Source organism: Paroedura picta, chromosome 7, assembly GCF_049243985.1.
Source record: "Paroedura picta isolate Pp20150507F chromosome 7, Ppicta_v3.0, whole genome shotgun sequence".
NCBI lineage: Eukaryota > Metazoa > Chordata > Lepidosauria > Squamata > Gekkonidae > Paroedura > Paroedura picta.
Window position 1 is genome coordinate 64,239,740 of NC_135375.1, and position 24,105 is coordinate 64,263,844.

The 24,105-nt window shown below is 40.9% G+C and overlaps 1 protein-coding gene across 10 annotated transcripts in view; it reads left to right on the forward strand.

The window, feature by feature from the left end:
* The window catches only part of LOC143841024 (uncharacterized), a 182,623-nt gene that overhangs the window by 55,048 nt on the left and 103,470 nt on the right, over nucleotides 1-24,105 (forward strand). Inside the window, exon 2 of one of the 10 annotated variants that reach the window (XM_077344615.1) lies at nucleotides 10,785-11,009. The exons of the other annotated variants lie outside the window; for them this stretch is intronic. The gene's annotated coding sequence lies outside the window, so the exon portion shown is untranslated. The remainder of the gene's footprint in view (nucleotides 1-10,784; nucleotides 11,010-24,105) is intronic. 10 annotated transcript variants of the gene reach the window in all.

Below are 24,105 nucleotides of genomic sequence, written 5' to 3' on the forward strand. Positions count from 1 at the left end.
GGAAAAACATAAGATAAAAATACATTATGAAAATAAATAGGCGTTTAGACATGTGGAACTAACTTGCTGTTGTAAAAGAGCTATTATGATTTTGCACTAACAAAACTGATCCAGTTTTGAACTGCCACAAACAGTACTGTCTGAACAATGTGCAAGTCAAAGGCTGAAATAGACATATTTTATACCCTCAAGGAAAAGATATCCTCTACGGAAGATTCACCGCAGAGTCAGGCATTTGGATAAATATCTCTCTTTGCCTGAAGAATTATTGGAAATAAAGCAATGCTTATATAGATCATTTTTGTGTGTGTGTGTCTGGGTCTTTGCCAGATTTAGTGGCCGGTTTGGGTGGGTTATTTATGGCGGCCTAGTTGTTTTGTGTAAGCAGTCTGCTTATGCGACTGTCCCGGACGCCATATTGATACATAGAATGTATGTCTGAGATACTCACTGGGGAAGGAAGGAAGCTTCTGTGACCAATTATTCAGAATTAAATTTTTCCTGCTTTTGATGAACTTTTAAGAATCATTTCACCAGCCTTACTTTTCTTTGTGGATTCTGTTTTAAACTGACAAACAGTTGCTAGAGTTAGGACGAGCGATTGACACTAAGGACTTATGAATATGCCCAGTGGGATGCTGTTTACAGCTGTGATGTTCTGATGGGTAACCTGGAGGACTGTAGACTGGATTTTCAGATGGTTAGGTGGCTAGAAAACCACACCCAAGGAGTTGTTGTCAATGGGATTTTATCATAATGGAGGGAGGTGAGTAGTGGAGTGGCACAGGGCTCATTACTGGGTCTGGTACTTTTCAACTTTTTTATCAATGATCTGGATTAGGGGGTAGAGGACTCCTCATCAAATTTGTGGATGACATCAGATTGGGAGGAGTAGCGAATACCCCAGAAGTTGTTCATCAAAATGGTAGTTATCTCCTTTGTTTCAATGGTAAATCCATTACGATTACCCTCCCTATTAGAATGTAAGTCTGAGTGTTTATGTGCTCTTCACCCAAAGGAATTGTAACTCCAGATTTTAGCCAGATGGGAAACAGCCCCCCTCTTCCCTTCAAATTCAATTGGTTTGAAATTCTCAAGGCATAGTCTCCACCTAAATTATTCTCCTTGCAAAGGTGTAGACAGAAATACTGGCTAGCAGATGAGGGAAAATACCATTCTTTATTTACTTTTCCTGCTTTCAAGTGGATAATGCTGAGCTAAGATGGACCAGCAGTTTGCCTTGTTATAAAGTAACTTATTATTTATATTTTCATCCTTCGTTTCACCAAAATTGCCTTCTAATGCAGCTCACAGGAATCAAAATCTAACAATTATTCCATGCAAAATATTCCTTTCTGGGAGGGGGGGGGGGGCTTCTCAGCTGAGATCAATCCAAACATGACAGAATGAATGCCTGGCTACTTCCTGACTTCCCTATGATGGCACCATTGGCAGCTGGAAGTGGGGAAGCTCTCAGCTGGAGCTGAATCCAGGGACAGAGAACAGCTGCCTGGCTGCTTCATCCTGACCTCTCTGATTGTCTGATTGATGGCTGTGGGAAGCTGGAGGGAGGGGAGAGGGTTGATCAGTCATTCTAGAACTACTGCTGCAAGACAGTTGGGATGGATATGATGGCCTGTCAAGGGGGGAAGGCAATAGGCAAAGGCAGGGTGGGATGGTGAATATTTAGAAAAATAAGAGGCTAGACCTCATCCAATGGAAAATAAGAAAAGGTACCCATGAGATGACCAAATGCTGATCAGTGAATTTAATGCCTCAGATCTCTCTGAAAAACAACAGTATTTTTTCCCTTCAGTTTTACAGGCCACAACATTTTCCAGCATATTAGCTTTCCCCATAGGAATAGTCAAGGAAAATGTTCCACACCATGCATCTCCTGCAGATTTCTGCTGCCATGACAGCACAATAGAGGAAGATCATAACATGATAGTATAATAAAGCAATGCACAATAATTTCTGATTTTTTCTCATTTGTACCTGCATGTAAATTTGTACCTCTTCTGCTTTCATTTGCATCCTGTAATTACTTTGCTCTTCTTTAGCTAAGTTTCAAGATATATAAATCACAGTAAAGTGAGGAATGAATTTTGTCAAGTACTAATTAACTCAGCTAGCGTCCAATTCTGCATACATTAAAATCAGCAGGAGTTCTGCAAAGCTGCTCTGGCTCTTAGTGGCATATAAATGAAAAATACACCTTTGCTTGGTGCAAGCTATTCCAAGTCTTCTAAAGTAAAAAAAAATTAAAATAAAATCAGACTGATCACTTCAAACAGAAAAAACTGTTCATTTCATGTAATATTGCAGGACTACTGGAGACTTAGAATATCTCTTGAGAATCCAGAGGCAGAACTGGGGATAGTCCAACAGCAAGAAGAAATAGGACAGTAAGAAAATGAGAAAATAAGCCCTGCTGACAGAGGACATAATACTGGAACTAGTTATGTGACTGAAAAAGCCCCCATGTTACAACCCTTGAAGTTGATTGCTCAAGATGACACTTTAAAACTCCAAAGCAAAGAGCAAACGGGATGGAATAAAAAGCCCCCAAGACTCATCTAAAGGGGCCATTGCCGCGGCTGGGGAGGAACACCAACAGGAACCTGGCTGATAGGAGAGAACTCCCAGCCCTGGCATTCTCTGGGCAGTACATGCGTTGGCATGGCGATGGGAGCACGGCCGGGCCAGGCATCTGTTAAAAAGATGGCCTGACATTGCTTGGGGTCTTTTCCCCCTCAGGGCGCCCGAAGATGTGAAACCCTCCCTCTCTCCCTGTTTATGAATTGTTGGACTGTTTGTTAGATGTTGGGTTGTATTATTGTTTAATTATCACAGCTGGCAGAAGTGGAACATGGGAAGGACCAATGTTGGGATGGCCAAGCTTGCGCGCTGGCCTCTCCTAGGTTTGGGGGCCCCCTTTGGGGGCCCTCCTTAAGGATGCAGAGCTTGATTGAAGGCTAGCATTTCCGGGGACCAGGAGAACCCAACAGAGACTGATGCCCAGAGGGGTCATTCCATGTTGCCTCCCCCCCCTTTTTAAAATTTATTTTATAATTGGATTTATATACCGCCGTTCGCCAAAAGGTCTCACGGTGGTTCACAATAAAATATAAAATCACAGTAAAATCACATAAAATCCCATAAATACCCCATTATTACAATAAAAAGATGGCATTTTCAACCTGCCGTCTGGGATTTTGGCCTGGATAGCCAATGCAACCCGTTTCGGGGCAGGCTCCGGTGGGCTGCCTTGTGGTTGGCTGACCACAAGAGGGCAAGATCCTCTTCCCATGCTTGCCATGGTCAATGGTGAATAAAGGCTGTGGCAAAATATTTTATGCCAAATTATGGATGTCAGTGTCCTCATTAGGCGGTCAATACCCTCCTGCAAGGCAAATAACTTTTGATTGAAATCCCATCAGTTTATAGTAGGAAAACTAATCCTGGCCGGTGGGGGGGGGGAAACCCCTGTTAAAAATTGGTAGATCATTGCAAGTGATGGATGGGCTGAAAGGTGAGTGAAGGACTGAGAGGGGAATGACAATGGGTCATTGTGTGGTACAGCTGGCCGGACTGAAAGGCTGGGTAATCAGTTGTTCCTTCTGTAAGAGTTTCTCAACTATGTAAATTATTCTCAATACCAGGATGAGTGATAATAAATGACTTTAAATAGATTGAAAAAGCCAGAGGGGTACCCAGACACAGCCAGCTACGAGACTGTCTCAAATGGAACAAAAACTGGAGGTCACTTACAACTAACAGCTCAGACTGGTTCAACATATCATTACTGACCTACAACCAATGCTGGGTAATGATACTTCTCTCACACTGGCACTGGGAGGCGGACCTTTGCTTGCTTATATGCCAATAAAGGTATTCTGACCTTTGTTTGCCCACAGCCCTCGAACCTTAAACAACTTTTCACTTACAATAACATAATACCTAACATGGACAGTGATGGAATGGTATGTGTCTGGGATATAATGTTATTAACAAAATTAACCTATTACAAGATAGAAAAAAATAGTAATCAGGCCAATAGACTTTTAAAGAACTAGATATTTTCATTAAATACTGCAATATTAAATGAATGTACAACTTTACATATTATTTTATCAAATATAAAGATTAAAAAGTTTGCAATTTTCTAAAGTCTGTTTATTTAAAATAATTTAGAGCTTATTTTTTTAAAAAGAGTGTGCTATTTGCGCTGTTTGACACATCTTTCCGTTATGTGGCATCTATCATCCATGTATAAACTACAGTTACTGATGATGGGGAATTTTATGCAAGTTGTCCAATTTGTGAAAATCAAACTCATTGCCTCCATATGACTGAGTGGCTGAAGAAACACAATGGTGTATTTCCAAGCCAGAAAAAGTTACCCTTTGAATGTCTGCCCATCATTAAGCTACGAGTGAGAATAACCCATATGTCTGCATATCATGAATAGCTATGGTGCACCTATTGTGTGATAAATAAATACACCTTTTTAACAGTGTGTGTGAACACACTTCCATTGATAACTTCAGTATTTCTGAGAGGCTACCAGAACCAGCCCCTGAAGGTCTTTGACATGCACATTGCTCCTCATCTGTTCCACATGGCTCAGATATTGAGGAATTCTGAGAAAGTTACTTTGATCCATTTTGTATGTCACAACAAAATGCAAGGTGTGATTCAGCCTACAAATTAAGATTTCAACACATGATTTCATCTTGGTTTTGAATCCTAGTTTGTAGGCAACAGAATAAACAGTGGATGGCTATTTGATCTGATATGAATTTAATCAGATTTGACTTGCCATGAATTGACCATGAAATGTTGTCCACATTCCAGAAATTACATCAGTGTCATCCTTGGTGATGTGATTTCACTTCTAGGTACTCACCAAAAGTGATGAGACTGCACTGGTATTATGCCATTTTAAAATTTGTTACCTTCTACCTGCCTTCAGTTGGCTAGCTGGCAATGGAGAGGGACAGCAGGAGACCTGGGCCTATTATGCACGTATCAGTTTTCAATGCAGTCATTTCACCAAGCCCTTTAAATCATCCTTATTAAACATGTTTTTAAACATTCCCATTTATGCATGAGCTATAATACTGCATTGTTCCCCCCCCCCCAGCGATTATTGACTTTCAGAAGTTCCTACAGAAACTTTGGGAGGGGTATGAAAGTTTGAGGAGGGAATTCCGTTGCTAGACAACATCATTCACATTCCAACTAACGTCTGCAATTAGCATTTCAACTGTAGCCAATATATTTAAGACAGAGAGCCGGTCTGAAGAAATCAAACTACAAAGGCCTGATTTCTGAGGGAAATCATTCTAAACTGGCTACCAGAGAGTCACCTGGAGTTAAGGCAAAGTCCCTTCCTTCCTAAGACAAAGCCACCCAGGCTGTCCTCAAGCTATTACAGGCAATGGGAGACTGAATCAAATTGCACATTCACCTGATTGCTGACACTGAGGAAACAGAAATCAGCAGCAAGTGACTCAAGCCCCCCCCCCCCCCAGTCACTGATCAGAAGTAGAGCTTTGTAGTCTCAGAAGCATTTGCAGAAGGCCGTGGAGGGAATGCATACCACAGGGTAATTTCTACTAATTTACATTGCTATAAAGTTGGCTGGGTTGCCAGGGCAAATGGCATGTTCACTTGATTGCTGAAAAAGGCAGAGTATCAGCAGCAGGCACTCAAGCTCCCATTTGTAGTCCAAGGACTGCAAAGAGAAAAGGGGAGGAGACCAAAGATACACTGACGTTTACACATCAAAAAAAGACTGTTCTCAGTGCCGTAACACAAGAAAAGTTGCCATAAAGCTAATTTCAGAAGCTTCTCTGAAGCACTGCCAGAACTGTGGCCAGCATTTGCAATGCAAAAATTAAAATAACATGATGGGTTTTGCACTGTGAAAATGGTGCCACATTACAAATTTAAAAATAATATGTAATTTTGGCAGTCTTTTTGCAAGTTTTCCATGATGCATAATACACCCTAGTCTTCCTAGTTTCCTCCTATACGATCCAGTCCATGCTCACTAGTTAAGATTTCCCTATTAAGCTCAGCTTTCTGTGCCTTCAGTCATAAGGTGGGTAGTGGCTAGAGACAGCATTTTCTGTGGTGCCATCTCACCTTTGGAATATTCTCCCCCTTCACCTGGTGCCTATATTGCTTTATTTTAGGGTCAGGCCAAAACACATTAAGACTCTAAAAGTTTTGTCAACTTTTAAAATAGTCAGCTTCTGTTTTATGCTGTTTATGTCAACTCCAATGGCTTGTTTTAATAGCTTTTAAAAATATTGTTGCATTGTTTCCAATGTAAGCCACCCCAAGCAGGATTTTGAAGAGATAGTACAGAAATATTCCAAATAAATACATAAATAAAACAATATAAAATGAACAAATCATGTTTGTTTTGTATGCATGCTGCCTAAAATTGCAGCTGTAAAATACTTCCTTGGGAGTACCCACATTCTTTTTTGTTGGATTTACTTTTGAATTAAAATGCTCAGGATTGGACTGTATCCTTGCAACATAGAAACTGCTAAATCATAGTGGTAGTAATATGCAGGATGCCAACCATAACGAGGACAAAAATGAAAACTGATTTTATTTTATCATAGTGGACTAGTAACCCCCCCTCCAATTAAAAATAATTATAAACTAAGCCTGTGCCTTGAATACAATTCTAACCATGAGGAGTCTTGGATAACTTAAAGACTAACACAATTTTTATTTCAAGGCAAACGTTCATGGAAAGGAGAAATGGGTTCTAGCCCACCAAAGCTTATGATGTTTTGCTAGCTTTTCAAGTACAGAACTCTTGTGTCTTGAATAAATATGCTGGAGGTCCAGAGTGTATGCTGTTTCCATGAAACTATGAGAGGTTTCATGTCTGACCTTGTTTCAAGGTAATCCCAGTAGCCTTCATCACGGGAATGCAAACAACTGTGGACATGTTTATGAGCACTGCATTCCCCCCCCCCCCCATTGCTACTAAAATACTTGCTGTCAGTCTGCTAATGTCCTCAAGATGGCAGTCTAATACTTCAACAAGTGAAGAATTGGCTTGGCAGAACAAGCCTTTTGCGCTCGCAGCATGTAATAACTATCTGGACAATGGGGTATGTTCCAGAGGATTCAGTAGAATTTCTAAATTATAGCTTTAGGATTGCTATGACGGTTGTGTAATATTTTTAAAAGGGTGTTTTTATGTTTGTTTGAGATGTGGAATCTTTGAGATGCTGCTGAAAATGTAGATGTACTATGAGCAATACATGTCATCATGGGTATGATTTGCATACACATTAGGAATGGCTTGATTTCAATACCATTCATCCAAGTAAATTCTTACTGAACTATCATCCAGCAGAATAGTCATTATGGTTCCCCTCAGAATATTGGTAGGTTATTTATATAGGGCACTGCAGAAAAAGCCCCATAGAGTTTACTGGCCATTTTATGATGCCCAGTCATGTGAGTTTTTCAGACATTTGGCAGTTCTTATACTTTATTAATAGCCCTTGAGGGCCAACTCTAACACCTGCTTGTGTTTACTTCTTTTTACTATTTGATCTCTCTCCTGCTACTATGTATATTAACTGTGTTGTTTGGAGTCCATCAAACACAAATCACATTTTTATTGATTTGACTTTGCTAAATAGCCTCATAGCAAATGTAATGCTAAATTTCCCCCCCATCCGTCTAGAAGTATTTTTTAACAAGAAAAAGAATTAAAAATTAAAAAAGAGGAACAGAAAAAATTGTCTGTTCCTAACACTCTAAAAGGCATGTTAAGAATAGCATAAAGACAAGTTTGCGGTTTTGGGAATGATAGGAAACAACGCTCTTTGCTAACCACATTGTTTTTCAGCTGTTCCAGGGAAAAACAGAACCATCCATGACTCAAGTATCAGCTATATAAATAAATATTAACTGTGTAGATCCATAACTACTGTCTTAGTAGCATAATAGCTGAAATTGTTAATTTTACTTTATATGAAAGATGAATGTGCATTCAAAAGCAAAAAAAAAAAAAATACAGCATACAAGCTGGGGCCCACAATAAACTTGGGCAGTCCAGTAGCAGTAGTGTTCTCACTTCTCACTGGTCCCCCCCTCCTTGCCTCTGTGATGGTCCTCCCTTCTCAGTGCACTCTGCTTCCTCCACCTTCCCTTTGCTTCTCTACCCACCTGCTGCAGCATCATCCTCTTCCCTCAGACAGTGCGCTGGCTAATCACTAACCAGCCTGCCCTGCTGCAGTACCATTACCACCTCCTCAAAATGTGTGGCTCATGCAGTGGCAAGTGGGGGGGGGGATGCTACAAAGCCTCCTAGTCCTCTTCTTTGTCAGCCCATCCACAGTGCTGTTGCCTCTGCAGCATCAGGGGGAGGAGTTCTTCCTCCACTGCTCACCTGGATCAAATGGTGGTGGTGGGGATAGCGAGTCTAGCAGCTCTTGGTCCCCCCACTGTCCTGAAGAGAAGAGGTAGCAGTGATGGGGCTGTCATTGGCATTGATTGCCCAAGCATGGGAGTTTAGCTGTCACATCCTCTCCTCCCTACTCATGGTGACTGTATGTACAGATAATGTTCTTTTTGGGGAGTAGATTTAAACCCTATCCCTCCAGTGTCCCCCTGCCAGGTTTTTCTGCAAAAGTGCTTGTTCCTCAAAGTTTTAAGAAAGCGTACATGGCCCCTATCTGCAGATTTGGGTAACAGATAGTTTGATGAAGTGTGGAATTTGGGTTATATAAAAGGATCAAGAATAAATGTTAGATTTGAGTCCACCAGCACCTTTGAGACCAATAAAATTCTTGGGAAATGAGCTTTCAAGAGTGAAAGCTGACCATCTGCTGAAGCAAAAGCTGTTCTACTGCAGACTGACATGCCAACTCTTTGAAATTATCAGAATGAATGTTGTTCCAGCTTTGGGAATGTTGCTGTAGTTGGATTCACATGTCGTTCTTGCCCAATTATAAATTTTAGCGTCTTTTTGAGAAGATTGGGCTGGAAGAAGATATGAGACAGCTGTTGGAGAAGTAGTGAAAATAGTATGAAAACAGAGAGAGGAGGAGGAAGATAAATTACAACTATGATGAAATTGGGAAGCAGGTCTCCTCACATCTCTTTCAAAGGCTTGTCACTTTAGATCACGAGTCTCCAACAGGTAATCCATGAGCTAGTGCTCGCTCACTGGCTGCCCAAGGTAACTCATGAATTCCATAGGAGATCCTGAAAGAGATACCAGGGTTTTTTGGGAAGCTTTTATTTCATGGCTTTTTTCCCTATGCAGCTTTGTTAATAGCTTAATTTATGATTCTCTTTCAAATCCATGTTCTGTTTCTACAACAAAACATGTGAATATACTCGCTCTCTGTCTCTGAAGTTGCTCATCATATTTTTATTTACTTAGAAGTACTTCTCACTAAAGAAAAGGTTGGTGAGCCCTGCTTTCAGACTAATCTGTAGATCACTTTTACGTAGCAAGAGAGTATCCACAGATTTCTGCTTCTCCATCAGACCGTTTCCGCACCTCAGTGTTGTTGCTATTTCCTGCTAAGCTGAATTCCCAGCTGATGCTCCGACTCTGCAGCATCTCTTCCTCAAAAACATATTTATTTGGGGGATTTTCCCCCTTGAATTTGGATCCGAGATTTCTCCTTTGAAAAGGGTTTGTGCAGCTGTGCCATCATGTACTTTGTCAGCAATGGAACCTTCATTTTTTGCACATGTGCAGTTATGTTATAGCACCATAATGTTGTAAAAAAGGCTGTTTGTATCATGGGGAAGAGCATGCCTGCTGCCGATTCAACCCCCCCCTTAGTTACCAACTAAAAAAATGGCTTGTGATTGTCATGGATACACCAATTTATAATGGTGTTATTAAATAATTAATGAAGTACACTGTGCCATCATGTACTTCAGCTACAGGATCTCCTGGCAAAGATTCCCACTCAATCCTAATGAATACTGTATTCTGTTCATAAGCATGAAACTGGATACATCAATTCATAACAGTGTTATGCAATAATTATGTACGCTAAATGCAAACACTGCATGTTAAATTGAAGCAATCTTGAGTTTCCATGATTGTCAAATCAATTATATAATTCCATTGTTTTTAGATGCTTCAAAGACTTAATTGTCACCAGAAGCTATAGGGAAAGATGAAGAAACAATACAAACATGTGGTGACAAAACCCTACTCACCCACCCACCCAAAAAGGGAAAGGAAAGCACAGTGAAGGCTACATGAAACCTTTCTGCCCATTTTGTCCCAATGTAATAACCTTGATATATTATAATGAAAAAGTGTCATAACAATCAACTGTATGCTTTAAAAAAGCAGGGGAGGCAGGCAGGAGGGAGGCAGAGTGAACACGCCACACTGATGGCACAACAGGACGTCAGAAAACAAAATTCTAAATCAGGACTTCCTCAATGTAAAAATGTGAATTTAGATCAGAAAAAAACAAAATCACTGAAAAAGTGGCTTCAGAAAATGTTGGGTAGTGGGGCACTAAATTTGGTTCTACTCCTAGGGAGGCAAAAAGTTGTATGGAAAATTTTTACAAACTTCAGTTTTTTAAGAACACCAATGTGAAGGTTTGCACTTGGGTAGAAAAGGACTCAGAGTACTTTTTCTGGGATATAATAAGTGGGAGGAACTTGATCTACATGTGGTTTTTATTGTATATTCTTTATCTACCAGAGTTTGAGGCATACAAAGACTGCTTCCCCTCATTATCTGTTTTAAGGTAGTACAGACCTTTTAAATGGGAGACGGAATGACAAAAGAGCTTTGAAGTTCAAGAAAGAATTGGAATTAAAGAGAACCACTGAAAGTGGAACGGACCATGCTTGAAAGGAAGGAATAAAAGAATACAAACAACTGGGAAAGATGAAAGTACAAAAACATCTAAACAACTACCAGAGAGATACACAAGGAAGTGATATCCATAGGACATTAACCTTAGTGTATGGTGAGCATATTAATTGACTCTTTACATGAGCATTCATGTAGATGTCTATGCTTTCATGTACTAATTAAATCATTTTGGAAATTTCTTTTTAAAAGTTTTGTTTCAGTCACAGAAAATTATGAGTGTGTGCATGTGTGGAACTGTGATGACAATATCCAATGACAATCAACCAAAATGTCCACATATCTACTATAGAACTATTGGTTTAGCTTTTCCATGGTACAACTTTTAGGAAAAGATGGGATGCCCAGAGATGATGGTGATCCCCCCACACACACACATATATTGTGTACAACATTGCTACTTGACTATACTTCCAGTCTCTGCAAAATTATTTTGTTTAGAGAAAAAGTATGTTAAGGAAAAGAATCCAATAGCACCTTAAAGACTAGCAAAATTTGTGGCAGAGTGAGCCTTCATGAGTCACTTCGTGTTTCTAATGAGCAATGACTCATGAAAGTTTGTATCTGCCCCAAATTCTGTTAGTTTTTAAGGTGCTACTGAACTCTTGCTCTTTTCTACAGACTAACATGGCAATCCATCTTGATCCAAGAAAAAGAATGTAGCTCTTTACATGAACACAATACAATTTACATATATGATTTGTTATGATTTGCATTTGCATTTCCATTGTTATGATTTGCCCCCTAGACACAGTCATTTGAAATCATTTTGCTTTATGGGGGGTAATGTTGATTTAATAAGGACACTGGACACTCACCTTGACATTAAATAGACCACAGCCTTTATTAACATGACTGTGGCTAGTATGGATGGCAGATCAAGCCCTCTTGCAGTTAGCCAACTGCAAGGCAGCCATATTTTGCAGCATGCCCCCCCCCCAACAAGTCCCTAGGACAGCCTGGAACTTGGACCAAGACATGCTGGCTAATGGGAGGTGGCAACTTGGGGAAACCCCTGGGTGTCCTCCTCTGTTGGGTTCTCTTACCACCTGGAAATGCAAGCCCTCAATCAGGCTCGGCATTCACACAGCCCCTTAAGGGGGTCCCCAAACTGGCAGCGTGCAAGCTTAGCCACCCTATAAAAGATCCACCACCTAATCAAAAAACGGCAGTTGTGACAAAAGTAAAACAGTTAATAACTATAAACCTTTAATAATCACTCTTACTATAACCCTTAACAATAGGATTGGAAGGTAAATATTGCCTTGCAGGGGGATATTGACCGCCTAATGAGGACACTGACAACCATTATTTGCCATGAAATATTTGGCCACAGCCTTTATTCAACAATGAGCGGGGCAAGCATGGGAAGAAAATCTTGCCATCTTGTGGTCACCCTACCACAAGGAAGCCCACCACAGCCTGCCCCTCAATGGGTTGCATTGGGTATCCAGCCTCAAAACCCGGACATAATAGGAGGCTGAAAAAAGGGGGGAGGCAACATGGAGTGACCGCTCTGGGTGTGAGCCTCTGTTGGGTTCTCCTGTCCCCCGGAAATGCTAGCCCTCAATCAGGCTCTGCATCCCTTAAGGGGCCCCCCAAATCTAGGGGAGGCTGGCATGCAAGCTTGGCCACCCCAAAACTGATCCTTCCCATGCTATACTTCTGCCACTGAGCCCGAAGAGGGATATACCTCTTCGGGTTCCCGCCACCGCTCATTTTTGCAGCCAATTCAAAATAGCATGTCGGATCCCATGGAGCCAGATGTCCGCGCCCCAGTCCGACAAGTGCACCCCATCGCTCTTATAGAGGGCCCAGAACCACATATGCCCTACCATGGGGGCTCCAATCATTAACACACATCCCAACTCAGTTCTATACTCAGCAAATTGTCCAACAATTCATAAACAGGGAGGGAGGGTGGGTTTTGCGTCTTTGGGCACCCTGAGGAGGAAAAGAGGCCGAGCAATGTCAGGCCAAACGTTTAACTGATGCCTAGCTCAGCCATGCCCCCTGTTGCCATGCTAACACACACATTGCCCAGAGAATGCCACGGCTGGGATTTCTCTCCCACCAGCCAGGTCCCTGTTGACGTTCCTCCCCCACAGCGGCAATGGCCCCCTTTAGATGAGTCTTGGAGGCATTTTATTCCATCCCGTTTGCTCTTTGCTTTGGAGTTTTAAAGTGTCATCTTGAGCAATGTTACAACCCTTGAAGTTGATGGGAAATCAATGGGATTAGGAGGATACAACTATTTAGGATTGAACTGCCAAGGCATTTTAAAATGGCACTATTTTTAAAAGAAGAAAAAGAAATTGCTGTCGGTCACAGTCTATTAAAACAATAAAAACCAAATGAAATAATAAAAATAGCAAACAGCATAAAACGTAAAGCAGCAATAAAAATGAATAAAAGATATAAATCAGCCTAATAGTAAACCACAGAAAATGACATAAAACAACCAAAGAGCACTACTGCTTCAGCCTAAAAAGCTATCCTGTATGGTAATGGTCCCATATGAATGCTATACGCCCCCTCCTGTGACCAGAGGAGGAATAGTCTGTCCTCCTATCAGCTGTTTAAAGTAAAATAACAGGTGTGCATTGAAAGGCAGATTTTCTACACACAACCAAATACTACAGGGAATCAACTTTCTGTATAGATATTAAAAGTAGTTCTTGGAAGAGGAGAACATACGAGACATTTCACAGATTATTTGAGGAAAAAGATCTGTCAGTCAGTTGTCCTTATAAGGGAAAACTGGGGTAAATACTTAGACTACGGAGAGACTATTGTTTCATATAATATAACAGCCATTATAATTTCAATGCCAAGATTCCGTCAAGGTTTTATAATAAAAGGAGTGAATTTCTTTAACAGACTCACGTTCCTCCTTCCAGAGAGTAGCTAAAACAAAAGAATCCCAGTCAGATCTGTGTCTTCAGTTCCAGGAAGTAACTTGGCTTTACAAATATAAACATCTTTTCATATATATATATGTCCTTATAAATCTAATTTTTAAAATTGTATTTTGATTTGTCAGGGTATTGAAGGACAACCATCTTCTTTTGAGAATATGCTTCATCAGTATATCAGTTTAAAGTTGTTAAACTGTTTCATGTTTTAAGCAAGTACATCCTTAGTATGTATGAGGCCTCAAAACTGATCCCAGAGAGCACAGGTAGTAGAAACAGAAAAAACTCATGCCTAAGATCACAGAGAACAGACTTGAAACCAGGATAAAATGCATTTCAAGGGGCAATTTCGCAAGCAAATTTTTCTAGCTTGAACTAAGTTTGAGATCAACAAAGTTTTATTCAAGGTTGAGTCTAAGACCGTTTATGCACTGGAGGTTTTATGCTGGGCTCCAGGCTGGAGTTTTAGTTGTGGCAGGTTGCCCCACCTCTTCCTGCACCCACATGGGGGAGAATTTGGCCTGGTGCACCTCATCCACTCCCTACCTGTGCTCCTGATAAGGGGGTGGGGCAGTGAAGTTCCCAGTGCATAAACGGTCTAAGTTTGAACTAAGACCAATGAATTTTTATTCAAGGTATAAGCTTTTGTGTACATGCACTTCTTCACATACAATGCATTGTATCTAAAGAAGTGTACTTGCACATGAAAACGTATACCTTAAATAAAACTTTATTAAAGTTGCCCCTGGACGCAAACCTTGTTCTGTGGCTTCAGACCATTGTGGCTGTGGCTTCAGACCAACACATGAATCTATCTTCTATTTTTTTTTATAATAATTTTATTGTTTATTATTATATAAAGCCTTTACAGAGAAGTTGTAAGGAGAAAGCGACCAGTTGATATGGTTTGCCATCTCTTTTAACATAGATATTTAGTTCTCATCACATATTATTCCTAGTCTAGAAGTTTTTACCATATTTCTTAGCCAAGTGATTGTTAATACATATGAGATCTGTTATAGGAATACATTCTGTTATTATCTTAAATGATATTAGGTCAGTCTCCTTCATAAGTTGGCCCTAACCCAAGAATTACTACTGTTGTCTTGTTAATGCCTATAAAATATGGTTTGTCATCCTCTTTTGGCATACATATTAACATACATATTCAATTCCCATCGCATATTAATCCTGATCTAGGAGTTATTACCATCTTTCTTAACAAAGTAGTTGTTGATACATAGAAAGGTATAATCTATTATAAGGATATATTCTATTATTGTCTTAAGTGATATAAAGTCAGTTGCCTTCATATATTAGACCTGTCCTAAAGGTTGCTACTGCTTTTTTTTTTTCTCACAAGAAGCCAGGGGAATACTCCATTGTTCAGCTCATCTTTCAGGTGGTCGCAGAAAATGAAATTGTATTTTTTTCCATAGTAGAGTGTTTCTGATTGTCCTTCTGTCAGGGCCAGAGAAATCTCTTGCTTGATTCTTGCTTGTAATCGCCTTTGAGGGGGCTCTGAATCCTTTGTCAATCTGGATCTCTTCCTCTGGTCGCACAGAAATATCTCCTGATAGCTTCCTAGTTGCTGTCGCTTTTGAATAGACTCTTTTTATTTTGCTGATCCAAGTCATTTCCTGCTCTGAATAGACTTCCAGGTTTTTGGTACTTTCCTTCCATGAATCTGTTTTCCCGGGTTCTTTAAAGATACTTTGGGTTTTTACATCTCTGGCACTCTCTCCCTCCTGAAGTTTCACTTGATTTACTGTTAGCTGAGCTGCGTCATCAGCTGGTCTCTCCGGATCTTGGGCTCCATCCAAAAACTCCCCCTTAGTCCCACGAATTTCCTTTTCCAGCTTATTGACTGCTTTCAGTATCTCTGAGTTTCCTTTGCATAACAAATGGAAAAGCTGTGCCTTTGTTAATTCTTCCATAGTTCTAGGCAGTCACAAACTATAAACAGAAAGTCTCGTGAGGTCTCGCGGGAGCACGAGCGATCCCAAATTATCAGTTTGTCGATCTCCGTATCAAGTCAAATTCTCCCACTGAACGTTCACCCATAAATCTTCAAAGCACTCTCTTTGTTTGGTTAATGGGTGTAATTAGCTGGGAGTCTCTCACTCGGGGAAAGAAGGAATTCGCTTGTAAATTGGTTGAGGGGGGGGGGGAGGGAAGAGCTTGTGAGAGGAGAGAGAGAAAAGCCAGAAAGCTTTCAATTCTTACTGTTGTAGGTTCCAGCTTCTGTCAGCTTCTGCTCCTATCAATCTGGTAAATGATGGTCTGGGAAGAATGTGAGGTCGGCTGGTCGTTTCAAGCTTGTAAAGTTGTTTGCGACAAAGACGCCATCGTGACCTTGAGCTCAAGCCGCTATTAATCCAGGGAGGTCTTGCTTCTCCCTACGGATCTGTAGGACCCTCAGGTCACCGTTCCCAGTTCCTGGGGCGACCGGTGAGCAGATTTGCGTATCTGTTCAGGTCAGCCAGGTGCATAAGCCCCTGACCCTCGGCATGGCTTAAGAGCTGAACTAAAGTCCAGCTTTCTTTATGGCGCCATCTTGAGGTCTCTCATGAATCTATCTTCTAGCTCAAATTTGCTTGCAAACATTATATTCTTAACTTAAAATTTCCAGTGCATGTATGATTCAAAGTTCTCATGGCAGCAACAGTGTCTTTTTATCATGTGAATGGCTCATGGAGACAGCAAGAGTTTTTCACTCGTACTCAGGCTGTTTAGTATGAGTTTGAGGTGGAAAATGAACCACATTCCCTCTGATGTACATAAGTCTTTAGATTATACATGGGAAAATGAGTTTGGGATTCTCTCTAGACCTAGCATGATGATATTTGGAGGGGGCACCTTTAAAATATTCATTGCAGGGTTGCCAACCTCCAGGCTATGTCTAGGAAGGTTTGGACCGATAGGGGGATTATTTTATACTGATGATGATGGACCATTTGATACTGATGATGAATTTTTCTCATTTTCTCTGGTGAGGTGTAGAGAATGGTAATATTTACAATTGCAACATCTGTTGGTATCTAAATATAGCCCAGACTACCTAGAGCAGTACCCCTCAAGCAAATAGGCGGGTGGAGGGTGGATTGTATGGCAATGGGATACCATTGAGGTCCTTCCCCTCCTGACTCTCCTAAGGCTCCACCTCCAAATTTCCATGAATATTCCAGCCCAGAGCTTTAAAAACTTTACTTCATTAGCGTAAATGCATAAGGAAATAAATACCATATCTATATCCAAATTGCTTGGGAGTCCATCTTTCTCCCCAGTGCTTTAGATGGTGAGAAGTGGAAGGAAACTGTCTCAGCTGACTCTCCCACTGAAAAGTGCTACAAAGCTACCATAAAGCAACTGTAGGACTATCAGTAAACCAGGACAATGGTGATCCCCTGCATACACACACAGGCAAGGGATTTCATTTTATTCCCTGGATTATTTGATAATAATGTATGGGATAAAGTAATAATATCTGCAAACACCTGTTCTTGCCAAGAGACTGCAGGCCTGCAATTTGCTTCATAGATTTTCTGTAAAGAATTTGGTTTTGATACAGCTACTCTCTTATACACATATAATTTCCATTCATTTGTAGTGAAATTATTTATAGGGTTTTGTAAATTAGTGATGGGGAAAAGGCCCATCAGCACACATTGCCAAGAATCTGTCTAATTATCCCATGCAGGATGGTTTCCTGTTTCCTAGTCTAGTCTAGCCTACTTTGTGCAATCTGGATTTAAAAGTTGAAGTCCTTCCACTATTTCCTGTCAGAGTCTAAACTACATTCTGGAAGCTTTTTGAAAAAGATCTGTTCTTTATTTTCTTAATTTTAATTTATTTAGCTCTATTCTATACTAGTGTAATTGACTCTATCTTTATACTTTATTCATTGTATTGAATATCACCTGGAATGGGGGGAGAGGGCATTTAATGGTTTGTTATAGCAACTTTAACTGTTTAATTATCAGCACAGTACAGCACAACAACATGGTTTTCAAGAGAGATGCCCAAGATGTGTCAGGCATGTCTAAAGCAAATAAAATAATATGTGAGGAAATAAAAAGGGTACATAAATATAATATGATAATCTTTTGAGCTGGCCACATTTTGGGACACAATAATTGCAAATGAGTAGTGGAATATAGTCTGCAAGAAGAGTTGGATTTTAGTAAGCATTAAAGTGTTCTGGCAATAAAACTATGCAGCTATGTCAAATCTAGAAATGTTTTTCTCTGGACTTGGTCCACTTCCTTCAGCCCTAGACAATTCTGGATTTTACAATCAGGCACTTATGGTGAGTTTCCCATCATATTAAAAGAGCAAATTGTTCAAAGCAAATAGATGAGTGAAATAAACTCTATGATGAAAGTAGACATTATTGCCTTTGATTTACAGATAGGTTACATGCCTAGGGATGCCAGCCCCCCAGTGGGTACCCTCTCCCTGCTGCCATAAAGTTTTGCTCAAGTGCTAGAGCATTGCTGCTGATGCACTGATGTCACTTCCACTGTGCACAAAGTGAAATTGCCTCACTGGCAATGTCAGCATGCTGCTGGTCATCCAGTGAGACCTCTACCTCCCTACAAGTTGTGAAAGGCCACACTCTAAGACCAGAGCTTAGGAGAGATTTGAACAGGGAACTTTATGCTGTTCTTAAAGGTGGTCCTGGTTTCTCTCCTCCACTTTCTTCAGCATCTAGTAAGCTGTTTAGCTGTAAAAGAAGAGGGGTGGTTTCTGTCAGCTCTCTCAAGCATTCTACTTCGATCCCCATGTCCACTGGTCTACCTTTAGGTGTTTCTACCAAGTCTGGTCTCAACCAGTCTCAAGACAAAGCCAGGACTTTGCCCCTGTGCAGCCTCTCATTGCTTGCGGGTTTTACTGCTGCTTCCTCATGATGTCGGCAGCAACCCATAGCTCTCCAGTGGGTGGTGCAAGTTTTTATTAAGTTTGCTTCATGATGAGGGAAATCGCAAAATCCTGCTTCCCCTTTCTTGTTGTGCTGCAAATCAGGACACAAATAGGGGCAAGCCATCTGAAGGGAGAAACCTGTGACATTCTCGGTAGCGTTGTGTTTGCCCTCGGACCCATCTTCCCCTCCCCATTTCTGGATTGAATTTTTTTTAATGGCATGATCCACCTAGCTACTGGACCACAAAGTAACATGACCTCAGATCAAATAAAATTCAGTGTGCACACTAATATTGGGATTGGGCAGCAACCCAATCTAAAACACATTCCTGTTGTGCTTTCTGGCAGTGGGGTACGAACAGGGAAAGGTGGTGTGTGTGTGTATGATCAAGCAGCCCTTAGCTTAGCATCTGTGCTCTGTGTTTTAAATCTTCATTGTGAACACACAACCATCGGGGTACAATTACCATGGCCAGCCTATCACAAATCTACCCAAACATAAAGGCACACCATTATACAAAGAATCCTGAAAAGAGATCTAAAGAAATGTTTTATTGTCATGGCTTGATCCTGTAGCGACGCGGAAGTGTAAGATTAAAAAATATATATTTTACTGTTGTGCTGTGTCCCCATGGCAATGTGGAAGTGTATTTTTTAAAATTAATTTTGGGACTCGGAGGAGTGGAGAAAAAGTTTGAGTCCCCAACACCACTGCTGTCAAAGGATTGGTAGCTTGTGTTGATTGACAACCCGAGGAGCTCGATGAAAACTTCAGGTTGTCCCTGCTTCCTGCTTCTCTGCTGCCTTGTTGGGAGGGAAAAAGCCGTGATGAGACCGTGGGATAATGCAAAAGGGATCTCCCATCAGGAAGCATGCAAACGTGTGGTTTACTATCGTGCATTTGCAAGCAGGAGTCGGCATGCATTTTATGCCTCCATGCGGAATTGGTCCAACTGTAATTGCTGAATCATGTGAAGCAGGTAGAAAAGGACACAACTAATCTGAAGGAGGCCCCAAAATTCCACTAACTACTAAGAGATCCCACATTATTCCATGCAGAGTGTGTGTGGGTTTAAGAGGGGAGCTCACCATAGGTTTAGGAGAAGGGAGAAGAGAAACCTGGACATCTCCTAAGACAATGTAAAGTTCCCTGTTCAGATCTCACCTAAGCCCTGGTCTTAGAGTGTGGACTTTGGCAACTTGTAGGGTTTCCAGGTCCTCCCTGGCAATCAGAAGGGGGCAGAGGTCTCACAGGGTGGTTGGTGCCCCTCAGCATCACCACACTGATGGCAAAGTCCCCCCCCCCCAAATCCTCTTTCTCCCAGTGTCACACAATGGAGCTGCAGGGAAGCAAGGCAGGATGCCACACAGTGTAGTGATGTCACCTAGAAGTGATGTCACTGCATCAAGTGACTTGCTACAAATTATCCTGATCTGATTAAATTCCTTGAGCATTACACCATATTTTCCTTCCTTAAACCCTGACTCCACAAGTTCCTGCATATGCCACAAGGGAAATGATGCAGCCCTTAGCAAACAGGGCACATTTAAAATAGGTGTCTCATAAAATGTATCACAGTTTGATTAGGTGTGAACTGTGATCAATGGAAACACAACATCATATGCTACTTTTCCTATTAGCTAGAACAACTTGCATGTATTAGAGTGTATTAGCAACCAACTTCACGTGTGCTTTCACAGAAAGAGTGGATTTTTTGGGGAGACAATATTGATGATATTTGTGTGACATTATTAATTTTATCTACTTTGTTCATTTCCTTGGATACTTCAAGATGATTGCTTTCTGGACAAGCCAAACAGGTCTGATTGCTTGAAGTAAGAAATGCTCTCTTAATTAAAAAAAAATCTCTACCTGTATTTTTCCCCTTTGTATCTTTTAAAGATAATGATACGTTTTCTATTGGCAAATAGACCACTAACTAGGGTTAGGCCTCTTTTTTGTTAATGTTTGAAGTTGAGGTAATTACTTCAATTTCCTCTAAACTGAAAAATTATGGCAGGCCTAAATATCACGAAGGAGACAGGCCCAGCAGGATGCAGCAGGTCTGCGGTTAGAGATTATACCTTGGGAGACTGCATGCTGGTTTCAGATATGAATTAATCAGGTGAAAGGCACAGATCTTTGTAACCTGAAGAAATTTGATTTGAAAGGAGGCCTGTTTTCACAGCTGTTGGCAGGATTTATTATTCTCAAACAAAGAGGATAAGATTTTGAAACCATAAGGAAAAAGACACATAATTTTAGAGAAAGTGAAAAAAAATTGTGAAAGCCCAATGAATCGGACTGCATTATTTCCCCTACTTTATCCCTTTTATCATATCTAGGGTTTTGATTAGAAAGTTCTTGATTACAGAATATCAGAAACATTTAAAATGTTTTTCCTTATTGCAAGTGGGGACAATACATAGGAAGCAATAACATCAAAGTACTTCTGTATTTGACTGCACTGAATATAAGCTTGAAGAACTAAGGACCCTGATGCTAGAGTTCTGGAAAGGGCACTCTAGACATACCATTTGCCCTAAAATTAGCCACAAGGAGCCAATATGGATTAAGATTATGAAGCTGGGGAAGGGGGTGTACCATTTCCCTGATTAGACAAATTCTCCCCTAGTTGCTTTAAACTTCATGTGGTGAAAAGTTAAGTATTCACAGGTACAGGAAGACAGTTGATCTCCACTAGCACAGTCATCTTAGTAAAACCTACTCTCAGAAGTCAGAGGTTCCTGGAGAAGGGCCTCTGACAATTACTATTGTGGTCAGTTAGTTTCATAAGGGAGGAGGCAGTATTTCAGGTATGTTGGTCTCAAACCATATGGAGGTTTAAAGGTCAACACTATTATCTTGAATTATGTTTTGAAACAAATTGGAAACAAGTGTAGATGGACTCGACTCGACTAATAGGGTCCCTGTGACCCACATATTAGCAGTAGCTTTCTGTACCAGTTGTAGTTTCTGAATAGTTTTCAAGGGCAACACTAAGTAGAGTGTATTGCAGTTGTCTAATCTAATGTAACAATGGCATATATCAAACTGTCCTGTTTTTTTTCTTTGTTGGTCTTAAAGGTGCTATTGGACTTAACTTTTGTTGTGTTTCAAGGGGTGATTAACACCATCCAGAACAGTTGAACATCTTAAATCTCAAGTTAAACCTTCTGCTCAACAGTAGCACTTCCATTTTGTCAGGGTTAAGCTTCAGTTTATTAACCTGCATTCACTCTAAAACTGCCTCCAGGCACTGGTTTGGGGTTTCTACAGCATTCCTGAGATCAGTTTAAAGACTAAGATAGAACCATGGCTAATTTGTCCATGTAGCACATGCTTCCAGGAGCCCCACATAATGCATTCCCCCTCCCATGGATTGGGCCAAAGCCTCTCTCTTCCCCCTTCTCCCTCTTTAAGGACTGTGGGGGTCCCTCTGCCCCCCCCCCCAGTTGCTCCCTCCAAATTTGTACTTTGCTAGATCCCCGTGAATCCTTAAATTGGCTCTGGTGCTATGGGCCCAGCAAATCTTTAAACCACTCCTGGATAAAACTAAATATCATCTGCATATTGATAACAACCTAGCCCAGATCTCTGGATGATCTCATGCACTGATAACATAAAGGATAAGATGGAAATTTATAGACCTCACAGGTCCTGTATTCTGCAAGGGGTTGGATTACCTTGGAGGTACCTTCCAACTCTATGATTCTATTATTTGAGACTTGCTGATAGTTATTGTTATCTCCTTGTCCACTTCTTTAGAAGTGAATGCACCACAGGCATTAACTACCTCTCAGGCAGAGTCAGCCAGCCTCCCTCCTGGGGAGATTTAAGTAGCCAGGAAGGGCAAAGGTATGTAACTACTTATTCCTCAAACCTTCAAGGATCCTGTCCATATTAGACTGAATAAACTAAAAAGTATCCCAAACAACTGAACAGGTTTTCACCTTGTTTCCATACAATCCTGGCAGTGCTAATGTAGAGTCCATGTCAGAAGAAATATGATGGATTTTATGTGCAAAGTGCATCGTAAGATATCAAATATCTAATTCTTGACATGGCCTAATCTATGGATTCTTAAATCTGGAGACTGGAGCCATGAACAGAAAAGGCCTATATTTCTATAAATTTGAAAAACACCCAGATTAAAAAAAAAAAGTAATTAAAAATCTAATTAAAACATTGGTAATGATCTTCCCAAATACTAGAAACTTCAAATTAAACTGTAGTATTAACAACATTTTAAGGCAACTACAACTGTAGTACCAGCATTCAAGCCTTCATTTCAGTAAAAGGCATGGAGAGAGAGCAGATGGCTTTTTTTTGGCCTTGATAGCACATTCATTGAGATCAGGCCCATCAACAGCTAATAAATGACTTGCTATCATGCAACTTGCATGACTCACCAGACATGGCTGTTTACTGTTGTTCAATAGTAGCCACCCCACAAAAGGTGGGGGGTTACAGTTTGCAGATTAGGATCTGGGAGACCTAGGTTTGAAGCACCACTCTGCCATGGAAGCTTACTTGGTGACCTTGGCTAAATTGATGTAAGCCTCTTTGGACCATTATTGTGGAGAAAGGCAGGGTATAAATGAAGTAAACAAATAATAAATATAACTGAAATGGGTACTGATAAAAAGTTGTTTGTTGGGTGGGATAGAGAGAAGGAACCAGGGAAAGGGGAAGATTGCCAGGAGCGAGGAAGGCGGAAATAATGTGAGGAAAGGGATAGAGGGGGAAATGTAGTGCCTTGCAGGTTCCCTATGGCACAACTGGGTGTGGCCTGGTGGCTGGCATAGAGCCCCTTGCCCCTTGCCAGTGGCCAGCTTATTACTGGGCCATACGTTTCCTGGATGGAGGCTGCTAGGGGAATGGAAGTTGGGAAAGCTGAAAACAGAGGGGCAGAAAGTTAGTTGGCTGGTGGGTGGGAAGGAGTGAGGCTATGGGAAAGATGAAAAGAAAATAGTGGGGAAGGAAAAAATGAGCTGTCCCCTTGCAAGTCTTTACAGGCTCCCCTTTTGTGGACAACTATGTGCAAAAACAGGTCTTGAACAGGTAGAATCACGTTATTAAGAAAATAGACAATCTGGAATAAGTCATATAGTGAAGAGCCAAACATTCTTACATGTCCAGAGTAGCATTGCCAGCCATTTCTTGGAAATACTGGTTGTTCCTTCAAGTGGTATTACCGTATATACTCGTCTATAAGCCGAGTTTTTCAGCACAGTATTCACATTGAAAAAGTCCTCCTCGGCTTATATGCGGGTATATACAGTAATTGAAATAACAGCCTGCTCCAAGCCAGCCAATCATTACATTGCTTCTGCAAGCCTCCTGCAAGCTGA